The sequence below is a fragment of the Delphinus delphis genome, chromosome 3 (genome assembly GCF_949987515.2).
Source record: "Delphinus delphis chromosome 3, mDelDel1.2, whole genome shotgun sequence".
In the NCBI taxonomy this organism is placed as follows: Eukaryota; Metazoa; Chordata; class Mammalia; order Artiodactyla; family Delphinidae; genus Delphinus; species Delphinus delphis.
In genome coordinates, this window is record NC_082685.1 from 7,137,224 (window position 1) to 7,154,327 (window position 17,104).

General features: G+C 47.5%; 1 protein-coding gene across 2 annotated transcripts in view; it reads left to right on the top strand.

Annotated features, from left to right (window-relative positions):
* LOC132422703 (rho guanine nucleotide exchange factor 18-like) overlaps window positions 1-17,104 on the top strand; it is a 69,088-nt gene that overhangs the window by 4,022 nt on the left and 47,962 nt on the right. The window contains exon 1 of one of the 2 annotated variants that reach the window (XM_060007593.1): window positions 4,747-4,874. The exons of the other annotated variant lie outside the window; for it this stretch is intronic. The gene's annotated coding sequence lies outside the window, so the exon portion shown is untranslated. Of the gene's footprint in view, window positions 1-4,746; window positions 4,875-17,104 lie in introns of those variants that run through there. 2 annotated transcript variants of the gene reach the window in all.

The following is a 17,104-nucleotide window of genomic DNA, read 5'->3' on the forward strand; positions in this document are numbered from 1 at the left end:
CTGAACTCAGAGCCTGAGCCCCTGATCACCAATCCACTGCCACATGACGCCATTTAATATTTTTTTAACTTTTTTTTTGATGTGGACCGTTTTTAAAGTTTTTATTGACTTTGTTACAATGTTGCTTCTGTTTTATGTTTTGGTTTTTTGGCCGCGAGGCATGTGGGATCTTAGCTCCCCGACCAGGGATCAACCCCGCACCCCCTGCAATGGAAGAGGAAGTCTTAACCACTGGAGCGCCAGAGAAGTCCCTATTTTTTGTTTAATAAAATTAATTTTTAATTCTTTTAGTTGTACCAAAGGCAAAATTTTATAGTTTAAAGGAAAATTAAATTACAGATACATGAAAACCAAACGTTTAATATACCAAAGACACTCTGTTGTTTGACGCACTTAATGTCAATATTTGGGGCAATTTTTAAGGTTTTCCCACCAAAAAACGGCATTAATAATAGCTCTGTACAATAATATTTAGAGTAATAGGAAGATGAAAACACTTTCATACCATATTTTTGCCAGCTGTTCTAAAGACAGCAAACACGTGCTCAGTTGGTTTTCCTTCGCTTTGAAATAAGCTACCGGTAATTCTAAACCAGGCAAAAATGTATTGTTGCTGGATGGAATACAAGCGGTCATCCTTGCAAAAATGTTTTGCAATGAGTCCTTGGCTTCTATGAAAGCCCTAAAATAGTAAACGAGAGACTAGAGTTTATTTTCAGATTCTGTGACTGGCTTCCAATAATCTTTTATCAGTAGACTTACAGGCAAAATACCAGGTACAAAGGATCAGATTCCATTCTTTGGTATAAGCATGAAACTGTTGTGGATTGCTGTCCGTGGCTAGCATAAAGCAACGAATTACCACGCGTAGAATGCAATGCAAGGCAGGCAGGAGGGATAACTTAAATGTTTTGTTACTTCAAAAAGACCAGACCTGGGACTTGTAAGTGGAATCTTTTGCTGCATTTTGGCATTATACCCTAACTTAGGATATACAACTATCTATCTGAGGACTCCCCTAACCCTCCAGTGGGCGGCAGATCCCTTTTCTCCCCGAAACTTTTCATTTTATTTTTTTAACTTTTTTTATTTCTCTTAATTTTTTTTTTTTTTTTTTTTGGCTGCGCTGGGTGTTCATTGCTGCATGCGGGGTTTCTCTAGTTGCAGTGAGCAGGGTCTACTCTTCGTTGCGGTGCGCAGGCTTCATTGCGGTGGCTTCTTTTGTTGCCGAGCACGGGCTCTAGAGCACGTGGGCTTCTGTAGTTGTGGCTCGTGGGCTCTAGAGCGCAGGCTCAGTAGTTGTGGTGCTCGGGCTTAGTTGCTCTGCGGCATGTGGGATCTTCCCGGACCACGGCTCGAACCCGTGTCCCCAGCATTGGCAGGCGGATTCTTAACCACTGCGCCACCAGGGAAGTACTTTCATTTTAGATTTACAGAAAAGTGCAGAGAGAGCCCCCTTACGTGGTTCACCTGGCTTCCCCTCCTGTTAATATCTTACATGACCACAATATGTTTGTCACAATTTAGGAACCAACATTGGTACAGTACTATTAACCAAACTCCAGACTTAATTCAGATTTCACCAGTTTGGGTGTTTTTTTTTTTTCCATTAGTGTTCTCCTTCTGTTTCAGGATCCAATTCAGATACTACATCATCTTCAATCACCCTGTCTTCCCAGTCTCTCTGGTCTTTGAGGGGTTTTCTCCCTCTCTTCTTATTGTTCATGACCTTGACGGTCTTGAGAAATGTTACCCAGGTGTCTTGTACAATGTCCTTTCATCTGGGTTTGTCTGATGTTTTCTTATAATTAGAAAGGGGTTATGGATTTGGGGAACCTTCCTGGCTGATCAGATCGGGGGGACGTGCTATTGACATGACATCCGTGGAGATGTTCACCTTGAACACCTGGTTAAGGTAACATCTGCCGGGTTACTATTTTTCCCGATTCCCTACTCTCTTCTTTGGAAGTGAGTCCCTCAATCCAGCCTACTCTCAGGATGGCAGGAGTCAAGTTCCACCTCCTGGAAACATCATTTGACTTTCGGGACAACCCTTTGAGGTCAGGGAAGATTGGAGCTCGTGTCACAGAAGTGATGTGGCTAGCACTCAGCGTGGCCCCTGGTACTTACAGGCAATGGTAGCACCTACTGACATCATCATTATTTCTTGTTGTTGAGGAGGCAAAGCTAGCATCTAAATCACAGACCCTAACCCTGGGCTCTGACCACAGCCCCACACCTGTCTAAGGAAGCATGTGAGGCCAGAAAGGCTGTGTCTCGCTCCCAGCAGGCGGAGAGCAGGCACTGCCCAGGTATAATTCGTCACAAGCCTACCTCCCATCGCAGGTATTCAAAGCCAGATGTTACTGACTTAAGGAAACAGCCTCACAGTAAGTTCAACAGAACAGTGAATGAGTCACGCTCCAGGTAATTATGGAAGGTGCGTCTCCAGGGTAAAGCTGAGATGCTTTCCTAGAGACCAACCCCGCTGATGGAACACAATTCCAGACAGTTCTGTTCCTGGCCTTGACCTCTGAGGTCCCTCCGTGGTCTGACCCCGCCTACCCCTCCACCCTTCTCTCCCACTACTCAGCCACCGGGATTGCCCGCCGCCGCCGCCCTGAAGTCTTGTGGCTGCCTGTGCCCATCACCTGCACCTTGCTCACTCAGCACTGTTCCTGGAACTCCCTCTGCCACTTAACTCTTACTCACTCTCTAAAACAAAGCGAAGGGCCACCTCCCCAGGAAGCTGGCATTAGGTGACTGTAGGTTCTGAGCGTCTCTGAGGCCAATTGCTGTCAGCCAAGGGCCATTTTGTCCCCCTAAAGAACATTTGGCAATATCTGGAGACATTTTTGGCTGTCAGGATTAGCAGTGCTATTTGCATCTAATGGGAAGAGACCAGGGTTGCTCAATACCCTCTGATGCACAGAAGCCCCTGACGACAGAGAATTATCCAGCCCCCATTGTCATTAGTACCAAGACTGGGAAATGCAGCTATAGACATATAGCTCCTTAGCTCTTAGCAGAGTCCCTGGCCCATGATAAGGACTCAAAAAAATGCAGAAAATGGTTGGATGGATAAAAGGAAGACAAGAGACACCTCTCCTTCCTGACAGGCCCCTTGGAAAGGTTTTAGGGGAGAACTTTGTCAACCTGAAGATTTCTATAACCCAGGGGGCTATAGAAATAAGGCTCATGCCATTCTTCCTGCTTAGAATCGTCAATAGCTCCCCATTGCCTTTGGGATAAAGTCCAAAAGTCATAGCAATTCAGAGAGTGAACATTTACAGATCCATCGATATCTCGAAATACCTGTGTCTGGGCTTCTGATCTCAGTTGGGGTGGGGTATCTGATGGCCTCAACTGGGGTGGGGTTCTTGCACTTCTGGGCTCCCCAACTCCCTGGATATGCTCCCTCTCTTGATCATGAAGCCTAAACTTAAAGTGAAGGCGGGTCACTTGGGAACTTTGCCACCCAGTTTCTGAACTGAGAGCTCTCAACCACAGATTGTGTGTGTTTTGAGATGAGTTTGGTTTGACCTGGTTGAACAACTTGGGCCTTAGGTGAAAGGTGCTTGGCTTCTCTCCTGGTTCCTGCCCACCCCCTCCACTTATGGGGGACCTGGGTTAGACAAGAAGCCTCAGGACCCGGATGGCTGATGGCACCTGAGGGGTGCTGACACTTGGAGAGACATCTGGCGTGGCTACAGGTGTCTAAAAACATCTGTGTGGGGGTGTCTGGCATGTGTTTCAGACTCTGAACACTTGTTTGGGGGTATCTGATAGCATCTGTGTTGGAGGGTGTCTGAAAGTGTCCATGTGCGGTATGTTTCTGGGTGTTTCTGGGTGTCTGAAAGCCTGTTTGGGGGTGTCTGATGGCTCCTGGATGAAGGTGTCCGGTACTTTTGAGATATTTGGCGTGTTTTTCAGATTTTGAATAGTTTGGGGGCATTTAACAGACCTACGTGGGTGTCTGACCTATTTGAGGGTGCCTGAAAGCGAGTATCTGATGGCATCTGCCTGGGTGTCTGGTATGTGTTTGGGGTATCTGGTGGTACCTATACTGGGGTGTCTGGGACCACTTGAGAGATATATGACTCATTTTTCCAAGATCTGTAATCTTCATTTCCTGTAATCTATGCTGCCACGTCTTCACAGGAGACAGCCCTGTTCTCTCCATTTTTCGTACTCTCCCCTCTCAAACTTCTCGTCCCGGGACTCATCCCCCTTAGATGTCCCCAAGCTTCCACTGTACCCCAACTCCCGCATCCAGACACCCCCAACTCCCCAAGCCGCCCCCCCCAGTACCGCTATCTTCTCCCAGGAAACCCCTCCCGGTTCCGCTAATCACCCAGGCCCCCGTTGACCCCACAAAACGCCCCTCAACCCCGCTGATCTCTCCTTAAGATCCCCTCTAAGCGCCCCCCAGTCCCACAGATACCCCAGCGCCCCACTGACCCCCTCCCCAAAAAAGCCCCCCACCCCGCAGATTTCCCCTCAGGATCGCCCGTAGCCCCCTTGCTCCACTAACCAGCCCTTCAAGGATCACTCTCACCCTCCTCGCAAATACTCTTCAGTCCCCTCGCCCCGCGTAAACCCGAGCGAACGACCCCTGCCTGAGGCCCCAGGTACAGCTTCAACCCAAGTCCTTAGTTACCCGGACCCACCGATCCTCGCGGCCACGCCCCCTTCCGGGCCCACACCCTCTAGTCCGCCCTCCGGGGCGGAGCAGCGCGTGCGCACCTCGCCCGCGCGGCTTCCCGCTTCCGGCTCCGGGCTGAGGGCGGCAGTGGATCCCGGGAGGCCGGGCGGCAGAGGCGGGCGGGACACTAACGAAGCTGCGGGCGGCGAGTGACCAGCGGGGGACCGAGGTGAGGCCGGCGGGGCGGGGCTGAGGAGAATGGGGTTCGGGCCCCGAGGAGGCGCCGTCGGGGCCCGGGGGCGGCGTCGGGCGCTGGACCCCCGGGGCTGCCTGGGCTTCGGGCCCGGCCCCCATGGGCTCGTCCAAACTGGCGGGCGGGTCCTGAAGTGCAGGCTGCCTCTTTCGTGCATGTGGGCTGTGTTTGGCGAATGCAGAGTGCAGACGATGCCCGCCGGTTCTGTCCGAGCCCCAGCGCTTGGGCGGTGCAACCTCCGTGGTTCAGCCGGGAAAGGACACGGGTTCTAGGTTCTGGAGCTCCCCGGGGCAGGACCTGGGATGTGGCGATAACCATAAAAATACCCAGCACCGGGGGGACTTGAAGCCTCCGAGCAGCACTTATTCCGCGGAGCAGACGTCCTCCTGACAATTGATCGTTGGGGTAACAAAAACATACGAAGTGTGTGTGCTTTGGGTCTTTCTTAGTTCTCTCTCCAGTTTCTCTCTTGTGGGAGAATTTAGATGGTGCGGTGCAGGAATGAGAGGTCCTTGGTCCTTGCACGGTTTGTTGTAGCTGTCCTCTTGTCTTTTCTACCTGGCGCTCTGTTGAGATCGAAGCGGTAGAAGAGATGGCTGGCCCAAGGGGTCAAAAGTGTTCGCGAAGTTTTACCACAGAAGCGAAGAACACAGCTTTTCCCCCTTTTGCCTCCGTTCGGGGAGAGTGGAACTCCAGCCAGGAGCGAGGAAGGGCGGGTCCCTTCTTGTTGACCAGAGAGAGTTCAGGACAGGTGAACAGCCCTATGGCCAAGGGCGATCTGGGGATGATTTTGCAGGTATCCGGGTGAATGAGTAATTCTGGAGCTGTACGGAGAAGTGTCCAGAGCCCAGGCTTGAGTGTCAAATCAGATCTGGGTTCTGGTGCCAGTTTCCACCACTAAGTCTCAGTCTCCCCACCTTTAAACCGGGAATAAGGATTGGTTGGGGATTTGATGGGGTCATATGTGTAAGGTGCATGGCACAGCGCCTAGCATATGGTGAATGCTCAATAAATGTTATATACTCCGTGCATATGGTATGCCCCCAGGCCTGTATTTTAATTTTAATTTTTTTTTGAAGTACAGTTGATTTACAAAGTTGTGTTAGTTTCAGGTGTACAGCAGAGTGACTCAGTTATGTATATTCTTTTTCAGATTCTTTTCCATTATAGGTTATTACAAGATATTGAGTATAGTTCCCTGTGCTATACAGTAAGTCCTTGTTGTTTACCTGCTTCATATATAAACAGGTAAACAACAGGTGTGTATATGTTAATCCCAAATTCCTGGTTTATCCCCCACCCCCGCCATCCCCTTTGGTAACCATAAGTTTGTTTCCTATGTCTGTGAGTCTACTTCTGCCTCCTAGATAAGTTCATTTGTATCATTTTTTTTAGATTCCACATATAAATGATATGCGATATTTGTCTTTTTTTAATGTTTATTTTATTTATTATTTATTTTTGGCTGTGTTGGGTCTTCGTTGCTGCGCACGGGCTTTCTCTAGTTGCGGCGAGCGGGCGCTACTCGTCATTGCAGTGCACGGGCTTCATTGTGGTGGCTTCTCTTGTTGCAGAGCATGGACTCTAGGCGCACGGGCTCAATAGTTGTGGCGCACGGGCTCAGTAGTTGTGGCACACGGGCTCAGTTGCTCAGCGGCATGTGGGATCTTCCCGGACCAGGGTTCGAACCCGTGTCCCCTGCGTTGGCAGGCGGATTCTTAACCACTGTGCCACCAGGGAAGCCCTGTCTTTCTCTTTCTGACTTACTTCACTTAAATATGATATTCTCTAGGTCCATCCCTGTTGCTGCAAATGGCATTATTTCTTCCTTCCTTCCTTCCTTCCTTCCTTCCATCCCAGGCCTGTATTTTTAAGTTGACATTCCAAGTAATAAAGAGTCTGGAAAGTTTGAGCATCTCGGTTGTTTGGACTGGGTCAGAGTTTTATGCTTTATCAGTAGCTTGCTAGCTCTATGGCTCAAGCCCTTTTGAGTGGGAAAGAAGAAAAAAAAAACGTTGCTCTAAATCCAGTAAGAGCATACAGCCGGCGGGCATACTAAATTTAATTCTTGTAAATTTAACTTGTTTGGGGTTTGTATCGCTTATGTCCCTTTTCAATGGCATACCTGAGAGAAAGGAGAAAGGGATTCTTTGGTTCCTTTCTTTCTCTTTTTTCCTTCAGTCGACTTGAGAATGCCCCCACGCTGAAAGTTGTGGTGGCATGTACGTTGTTCCTGGCAGAAACTGTGGTATAATTTTCATTCTTGTCACACAGTAACGATTACAGCTGGCTGCAGGGCCCGTTGCCCATGTCACCAGCGCCCGGGACTAGGGCTGTAGTCACCAGCTGTGCCTCCCTGGGTGTTTACCTTCCACGTGTTTAGCATATTTCTGATCCTTGTGTCAAGGTCTCCTTCATTTTTCTTCACTCATCCTGGGTCCTGTTTCCATTTCCTCAAATTCCATCGATGACTTTTTAAACACTTTCATCTAAACATTTTCATCGGGACTCTCTTAAATCATTTTAAGCCCAGAGGTCTTTGTTACGTCCAGCCCAATCACTGTTTCTTTGTTAGTTAAACTTTACTTTTCCCCTGAAAGTGGCGAAGAGCCGCTCTGTTTTGAAAACCCTCTCTCCAGGTGCAAAACAATTCCAGTCACAGTTCTGGAGCGGCCCGGTAGGAATTTTTTTGGAGGAGGAATGTGGCTGACGGGGGAGGGGCAGAGTGATTAAAATAATGTCCTTGTGGAAGTCTCAGGGAAAGGACCCCTGCAGCTATGCTCATTTTTTGTGTGGTTAAAATTGCCTTGGGTGTAAACTAAATTCTACTGGCGTTTCTCTGCTTTTGTTCTTAGGTAGATTCATAGTTTCCACCGAGATTAAAGTAGTGTTTGGTTACGTTCAAAGTAGCAAATACACAGCCGACTTGCCATCGTGTCTTGAACAAATAATGTTCTAAAGGTTTGCCATCGTGTCTTGAACAAATAATGTTCTAAAGGTTTAATTTAGAGTATTTACGGTTAACGCATTGTGGGTGGTTACATTTTATTTTGTTTTGTTTTCATTTTTTTTTAATGGCTGCGTTTGTTGTTGCACGGGAGCTTTCTCTAGTTGCAGCAAGCAGGGGCTACTCATTGCGATGGCTTCTCGTGTTACGGATCACGGGCTCTAGGTGCACCGGCTTCAGTAGTTGAAGCATGCAGACTCAGTAGTTGCGCTGCATGGGCTCAGTAGTTGTGGCGCATGGGCTCAGTAGTTGTGGCGCACGGGCCCAGTTGCTTCGCGGCATGTGAGATTTTCCCAGAGCAGGGATCAAACCCGTGTCCCCTGCATTGGCAGGCGGATTCTTAACCACTGTGCCACCAGGGAAACCCTTGACCTGTTTTAGACTTCAGACCTCCAGAACCAAAAGAGAATAGATTTCTGTTGTTCTCAGCCAGCGTTTGTGGTAGTTTGTTACAGAAGCAATAGGAAAATCGTGCACCTGGTTTTCCTTCTCATTTGACTTGGGAGCCTCCTATGCACACCCCTGCGCCATCTCATTTCCCTTTCCGTCTGTCCTTCTACCACGGAAGCTTCTAACATTCCAGGCTTTTTAACATTCCCCAGCAAGCCGCTGTCACCCCACCTTCGCTGACCTGCCCTGCAGCCCCTTCTCTGCACACATAGCCGTGAGCACCGTGAACACAGAGGTGGCAGCAGGGAGCTCAGATCTGCTTCGGTGATATTGGAGGTGCAACTAAAACTCTCTAATCCTCAGTTTCCTGTCTATCAAATTAGAAACATAATACCACTCCTTATTTCCTAGGGTTGTCATTGCGTGTGGAGTGCTTCTGCAGTGTTTGCGCGTGTTCGTTCATTCCTTTATTAATTCATTCAGCAGATTATTACCTGGCACCCTCTGTGAACCAGGTCCTAGGGTTACAACAGCAAACACAACTTTGCTTTTTTTTTTTTTTAAATAACTTCTTTCATAACAAATATATATCTACATATATATACATATATATATATATATATATATAGTATTTTTCTTAAACGAAGTACAACCACAGTGGTCTCCTCCAGAAATCCGAGGCCCAATTATAAGTCACACCTGGTAAATCAGTGCTTCTAAATTTGTCACCAGGTTCCCCCTGCACCCCCTCCCCGCTTATGATCAGGAAGCTAAAACCTTCCTTGTGGTGTTTCTCCCTCTTCTAGAATATTCCCAGAGCTCTGATCAAAGGGGAAGGCCCCCAGCTTCCCCACCTGCTGGGGAGAGCTCTGCCATCCACAGGGTCAGCCATTCTGCTGCTGCTTTTTTTAATTGGGATATTATAATTCATACACCATAGCATTCACCCTTTTAAAGTGTATGAGTCAGTGGTTTTTAATATAGTCACAGAGTTGTGCAACCATCACCACTAATTCCAGAACATTCTCATCACTGGAAAAGGAAATCTCCTACTCATTAGCAGTCACCCCCCATTTCCCTGTCCCCAGGCACAAATCTGTTTCCTGTCTCTATGGATTTTGCCTGGACAACTGATCTCTAGTCAGTAAGCAGAGGGAATTCTCTGGTGGTCCAGTGGTTAAGACTCCGCGCTTCCGCTGCAGGGGCGCGGGTTCCATCCCTGGTCGGGGAACTAAGATCCCACATGCCGCAAGGCAAGGCCAAAAGATAAACAAACAAACAAACGAAAAGCAGAAACGGAGTTAAGGTGAAATCTGAAGGCCTTCTAGATGGTAAAACTAAACACTGTCCCCGGAGATTTTTAAAAACTGGGGTTGCTTTCCGTTGGTCTGGAAGTTTCGCCTTGTAGATGGGCGTGGATAGGGGGGCTTCTGGGACACTGTGTGTTTGGTTTTGACCACGATCATAATGAAAACTACCATTTTACACAGTGATGCCATAAGCATGCGCACACGTGCACACACACACACACACACACACACACACACACACACACACCCATGGGATCCAAAGTTTTACTCTGGTAGTTTCTATTCTATTTTATTATAAGCTGTCTTCCCAACTCATGAATGGGCCTGGTCCTCAACTGGTCCTCAATGTCAGAATGCCACCCCGGGGTCCCAGTGCACCAGACGGTAAAAAAATGTTTAGAAAAGGATGAAGCACTTGGTGACACAATAACTCTGACTTTTGAGGAACTGTATTAGTTTCCTAGGGTTACTGTAACAAATGACTACAAAATGGGTGGTTTAAAATGACAGAAATATATTCTTTCGTGGTTCTGAAGGCCAGAAGTCTGAAATCAAGGTGTGTGCAGGGCCATTCTTCTTCAGAAGGCTTTAGGGAAGGATCCTTTCTTTTGATGGACTCTTTCGGCTTCTAGAGGTGGCCAGAGGTGATCTTTGGCTTTGGCCAGCTTTTTTTTTTTTTTAATTGAAATATAGTTGATTTACAATGTTGTATTAATTTCTACTGTACAGGAAAGTGATTCAGTTATACATATATATACATTCTTTTTCATATTCTTTTCCATATGGTTTATCACAGGATATTGGATATAGTTCCCTGTGCTATACAGTAGGACCTTGTTGTTTATCCATCCTTCTGCCTCCATCTTTTTTTAAAAAATAAATTTATTTTATTTATTTTTATTTTTGGCTGTGTTGGGTCTTCATTGCTGCGTGCGGTTTTTCTCTAGTTGCGGTGAGCAGGGGCTACTTTTCGTTGCAGCGCTTTGAAATTGCGGTGGCTTCTCTTTTTTTTTTTTTTTTTTTTTGAGGTACGCGGGCCTCTCACTGTTGTGGCCTCTCCCATTGTGGAGCACAGGCTCCAGACGCGCAGCCTCAGCAGCCATGGTGCGCAGGCTCAGCGGCCATGGCTCACAGGCCTAGCTGCTCCGCAGCATGTGGGATCTTCCTGGACCGGGGCATGAACCCGTGTCCCCTGCATTGGCAGGCGGACTCTCAACCACTGCGCCACCAGGGAAGCCCCGCGGTAGCTTCTCTTGTTGCAGAGCACAGGCTCTAGGCACATGGGCTCAGTAGTTGTGAAACGCAGACTCAGTAGTTGTGACTCGCAGGCTCAGTAGTTGTGACTCGCAGGCTCAGTAGTTGTGGCGCCCGGGCTTATTTGCTCCGCAGCATATGGAATCTTCCCGGACCAGGGCTCGAACCCGTGTCCCCTGCATTGGCAGGCAGATTCTTAACCACTGCGCCACCAGAGAAGCCCCTGCCTCCATCTTCACATGGCCTTCTCCTCTCTGTGTGTCTGTCTGTCTCTGTATCGGTGTGTCTCTCTGCGTCCAAATCTCCCTCTTCTTTCCCTTATAAAGACACCGTCCTTTGGATCTAGGAGGGCCCACCCTAAATCCAGGATGATCTCATCTTGAGATCCTTGACTTGATTACATCTGCAAAGACCCCGTTTCCAAATAAGGCCACATTCTGAGGTTCCGGGTGGACATGAATCTGGGGGGGACCCTATTCCACGCCCCTCAGGAACTTTCTATTTCCAGTGACGTGTAAATGAGAAGAAGTTTACAGGGGTTATTAGTACTTCATTCTTACACTCTTTAGAACACATTGTAATTTTCAGGTATTTTAAAGCTAAGTGTTGAACTTCGGCTCACTCTCAGGAACCCAGTAAGTAAGAAGAGGAAAGAGGAGATCTTCAGGAAAACTAGTTCTTGTTGGCAGCTTCTAAATCCGAATCTGCTGTGAATATAATTTGCTACAAAGTATAAAGAGGTGCCTGATACGTTACAGTGGGTCAAAATGTTTGGCTAGTTGCCTGTACTCTGAATAACTCCTCCTTCTCCGTGCGTTCAAATACCACCCTCATCAAATACACAACTCTTGTACCTTAGAGAGGGAGAAGAATGTTCCGTCTGCCTAGCCCTGCACCTAGCTTACATAAGTACATGAAAGTGTTCTCTTCCTGACCTTGAGACATGAGATATATTCAAATATATTCGAGCTCACACCGTGGCAGCACTAAAAGGAATACTAATGAAGGTTTTGCAAGGTTCTGGAATTTTCCTAATATAGGAGCTGGTTAGAGCTGGCATTCTTAGGACGGTGAGGATCTTGAGATGGTCAGAAACCCACCTCGTACCTGTTTGCTGCCAGCATGGGCTATTTCAGGGCTCTGGAATTCAGTAATGACTCCACACAGTTAAGCCACTTTGCTGCTTCCCTTTTTCCATTCCCTTGTGTGTGTCGGGGATTAAAAATGGGAGCTTCCCATGCCCCGTGAGCCCTGCTGGGTGCATCTTGATTGTTGGGAATAGGCCCTTGTTTCCAAAACAAACCAACTAGATACAGTAGACCAGGGCTCAGCAGACTTTTTCTGTAAAGAGCCCGATAGTATATACTATAGTCTGCAGGTCACACAGCCTCGGTCACAGCTACCCAACTTGCTAAGGCAGCCCCAGACTACGTGGAAATAAGTGGGCATGGCTGGGAGTCAGTAAAACTTTATTTACAAAAACAGGTGGCTGGCCCGCAGGCCAGAGTCTGCCACCCACTACAGTAGACTCATGACTTTTCCTGTTCTCTTTCTAGGCCCGTGACTCTGATCTTGTAAATTTGGCGAGGGACACAGGTGCAGGGGGGACAGGAGTTCCTCGCAGGTGTGAGTTTACACTGAGAACTCCCCATGGAGGGTCTCGCTAAGCCTCACCTACCCCTCAGACCATTTTGGTTGTCCTGTGACAGAAATGCAGCGCCCTTGAATAATTTCCCGGGCCATTGCAAGCAAACAGGTTTTGTTTTTTTTTTCCTGGCATTGTAGGTGCAAGTTTTTCTTTCCTCCCTTCCGCCTTTAACAGAATGCTTTTTATCTGCTGAAAGAGAAACCCACTGGCCTCTGTCAAGTGTTTGATTTCCTCTGCCCTCCTTCCAGCCACCTCTGCTAACATTTGCTCTGTGTTTCCTGCATTGAAGGTTTTGAAAATAGTAATAATATATAATAAGGCCAGTTGGGGTTTTCTGGAAGATTTCAGATGTGTAGTAGCTACACCTGAATTAATCTTTTCAAAATCATCTGTTTTCATTGACAAGTTTTTCAGTCATGTCATTTTGATTTCTGGACAGTCAGCTGAATTAACATAATTGTTTAAAACACGCCAGTGATGAAAAGCCGGCTGCCCTTCTTGGCGGGGCCTGAGGGGGTGGAATGGTTTTGCTGGGCCCAGTACAAGCATCTGGCCTCGTACTCAGAGGGACGAGAAATACTTACCCACGAGGCATATGCTCCCTGTGGATGAGACTGAAGGTGCCTCCTTCCTGACACCAGAAAGTAGTGTGAAATGGAGCAAAGGGGAGTGGATAAGCTCTGGGACAAGCGTGGACAGCGCAGGGGTGTCTTCCTCATGTTCTTTCCCAGCTGTGTTCTTACCAAAGTGTCAAGGTCATACCTCTGTCCTCCCGACCAGATTTGCCCTTTTCAACCTCATGTTGGAAGGCCATTTCCGTTGGTGGTCCATGTCATCCTTTAGGTGTGATTCTTACTAGTTTACTCTTTTTTTTTTTAATCACTATAGAATTTCTTTTTAATTGAAGTATAGTTAATTTACAATATTGTGTTAGCTCCAGGTGTACAGCAAAGTGATTCAGAAATATGTGTGTGTGTGTGTGTGTGTGTGTGTGTGTAGGGGTGTGTGTGTGTGTGTGTAGGGGTGTGTGTGTAGGGGTGTGTGTGTGTGTGTGTGTGTGTGTGTGTGTGTAGGGGTGTGTGTGTGTGTGTGTAGGGGTGTGTGTGTAGGGGTGTGTGTGTGTGTGTGTGTGTGTGTGTGTGTGTGTAGGGGTGTGTGTGTGTGTGTGTAGGGGTGTGTGTGTAGGGGTGTGTGTGTGTGTGTGTATTCTTTTTCAGATTCTTTTCCATTATGGGTTATTACAAGATATCGTATCGTTCCCGGTGCTATACAGTAGGTCCTTGTTGTTTACCTGTTTTACATATAGTAGTGTGTATATGTTAATCCCAAACTCCTAATTTATCTCTCCTTCCCCCCCACTCTCCCCTTTGGTAACCATAAGTTTGTTTTCTATGTCTGTGAGTCTGTTTCTGTTTTGTAAATTAGATCACTTGTATCATTTTTTTAGATTCCACGTATAAACAATATCATATGATATTTGTCTTTCTCTGTCTGGCTTACTTCACTTAGTATGATCATCTCTAGGTCCATCCATGTTGCTGCAAATGGCATTATTTCATTCTTTTTTATGACTGAGTAGTATTCTGTTTCATGTGTGTGTGTGTGTGTGTGTGTGTGTGTGTGTGTATCTCACATCTTCTTTATCCATTCATCTGTTGGTGGGCACTTGGGTTGCCATGTCCTGGCTATTGTAAATAGTGCTGCTGTGAACATTGGGGTGCATGCATCTTTTTGAATTAGACTTTTCTCTGGATATATGCCCAGGAGTGGGATTGCTGGATCATATGGTAACTACTAGTTTACTCTTGGTAAAAAGTTCCAGGGACACCCCCGCCTCCCTGCTCCCCCTCATGCAGTGGTTAAACTTGCTCATCAGAATGCCTCACAACACTAAACGGAGCGATTTTTTCCGCTTATTTCCATAAACCATCCTTGCCAAATGCTAAGGGAGCTCTGAGGAGTGAGCACCACAGGGTGCCTTCCAGGCCACTTACAGAACACTGTGGGGGTCCCTGGGTGTCGGAACCAGTTCCTCGACGAAGCTCTCAGGGTCCCAACCATCACGCAGGACAGCTGTCAGTAGAGGAGGAATGAAGCTCTTAAGTGCTGTTTGAGTGTCTCCTGCAGCTCTAGTTTTGCTTTTTTTTTTTTAAGGAAACATTTTAACCATTTTTAAGTATAGATTCACATTGCTGTACACCCATCCCCTCCACCCATCTCCTGGACTTTCTCATCTTCCCAAATTCTGTCCCCATTAAACACTGACTCCCCAGGCCCCTGTCCCCCACCATTCTACTTTCTGCCTCTAAGAATTTGACTACCCTGAGTCCCTCGTATACATAAAATCATGCAGTATTTGTCCTTTTGTGACCGGCTTATTTCACGGAGCATGATGTCCTCACCCAGGTGTAGCAGGTGTGAGCATTTCCTTCCTTTTTAAGGCTGGATAACATTACATTTTACGGATATATCACATTTTGTTTATCCATTCATCTGTCAACGGACACTTGGGTTGCTTCCACCTTTTGAGTATTGTGAATCATGCTGCTATGAACATGGGTATGCAAGTATCTATTTGAGTCCCTGCTTTCAGTTCTTTCGGGTCCATACCCAGAAGTGGAATTGTTGGATCATATGGTAATTCTATGTTTGACTTTTCTGAGGAACTGCCACACTTTTCCATGGCAGCTGCACCATCTTGCATTCCCACCGGCAACACATGAGGATTCTAGTTCCTCTACATCCTCACCAACCCTTGTTATTTTCCATTGTACCATCCTAGTGGGTGTGAAGTGGCATCTCATTGTGGTTTTGATTTGCATTTTCCGAGCAGTAAGGATGTTGAGCATCTTTGCACGTGCTTATCGGCCATGTCTGTATCTCCTTTAGAGAAATGTCTATTCACGCCCATTTTTGAATCAGATTGTTTGTTTTTTAATCGTTAAGTGGTAAGACTTCTCTACACTCATTGCATCTGACACCAGAGGGTTGTAAGAACTTAAAAGCAAGTCTTAGATACCCATGACCTCTGACATCTCCAGGCATTCCACCAGAAGACTGGTGTCTGGTAAGTATGGTCCCAGGCCTGGGAAGGAAGCAGAAGAATTGGCCCAGGGCAGTCGCCCAACTAGAGACCAGCCAATCCGCTGTCATCCCCCTGTCCCCCAGAAGAGTAGGTTATCAGAGCTGAAGTCATGAGCCTGAAAGCCAGCATGAATCATTAGGAAGAAATGGTGTCACATCAGCCTCATTTCCTCTTCTGGCAGGTGACCGTCTAGTCAGTAGACCAGGAAAACGGGGTGGAATGTGGGGAGATGGGAAGCGTCAGATCGGGTCCTGGACATCATTCTTGGGGGCAGAAGTGAGAAGCACACAGAGATGTTAAGATAATTCTGAGCTCATCACCATTTAGCCAGGCTTATAACTAGTTGGATGAAAGTTCCCAAACGGCGTTAATTAGTGAGTTAATTAGAGGGAGATGGCCCCCCGGGTTCCATCCTCTGCTCTGTCCACCAGCCATTTACCATGTAATTTTTTTTTTTTAATTTATTTTGGCTGTGTCTGGTCTTCGTTGCGGCATGCGGGCTTTTAGTTCCCTGACCAGGGATCGACCCCACGTCCCCTGCATTGGAAGGCAGATTCTTTACCACTGGACCACCAGGGAAGTCCTTACCATGTCATTTAGAAAAGCAAAGATGTGGAAAGTTTGCTTATCAAAGCTGGAGGGGTGGCCTCCATCTCTGTGTCATAGAATCGGGGCCCCCAAATCTCAGCGACTGAAATAGTCAGCTGAAGCCAGCAAGGTGGGCTTCGGGGCAAGGAATGTTTCGATTCCCATGCCTGGATCTAACTCTGCATTTCCTGGCCTGGACGCCATGGACATTGGGGGCCAGCTGATTCTCCGTGGTTGGGATGCTGAACAGCATCCTTGGTGGTGACCCACTTGATGTCAGGAGCACCCCCCATAACCCCTGGTAGTAATGATCAAAAATGTGTCCAGATGCTGCTAAATGTCTCCCAGGGATCTGAATCAACCACTGGTCTCAGTAAGCAACTGTGGAAATATAGGATGGGAAAGGAGGAATGACAGCCTGTGAGAAAACAACCTAGAGATTTCGGTTGATAATAATAATAATAGTTTGAACCAGTGGTTCTGAGATGAACTACTCCTCACCCCCCTTTCCTGTTCCGGTACTACTTGCAACAAAGCAGGGCCCCTCAGGCCTGTAATTTCCGTGTCTTGTCCCGTTCAGTCTCCAGGCAGCTCTGCAAAGCAGTCTCCCTAGCCCTGGAATCTCGTAAACTCCTTGGCTTCGGGTACCGTCCTCTGCCCAAATCTCCATCCCTCTTCTAGACCTGTCTCCTGAGCGCCCCACACCTGTGTCTAGCTGCCACCTGCCATCACCCCGAGTCCTCCCAAGCAGCTGGGGTCAAACCCGCCACTGCTCCCCCCCACCCCGGCCCTAAGTCTGCCCTGCCTGTCCCCCACCCCCAGGTCAGTGGTCCTGGCACCCTCCACCCTCGGCCCCTTCCAGTCTGCTGCCCGCTTGCATCCGCTACTTCCAGAGGCAAATCTGAACTAATAACCTCATGCATA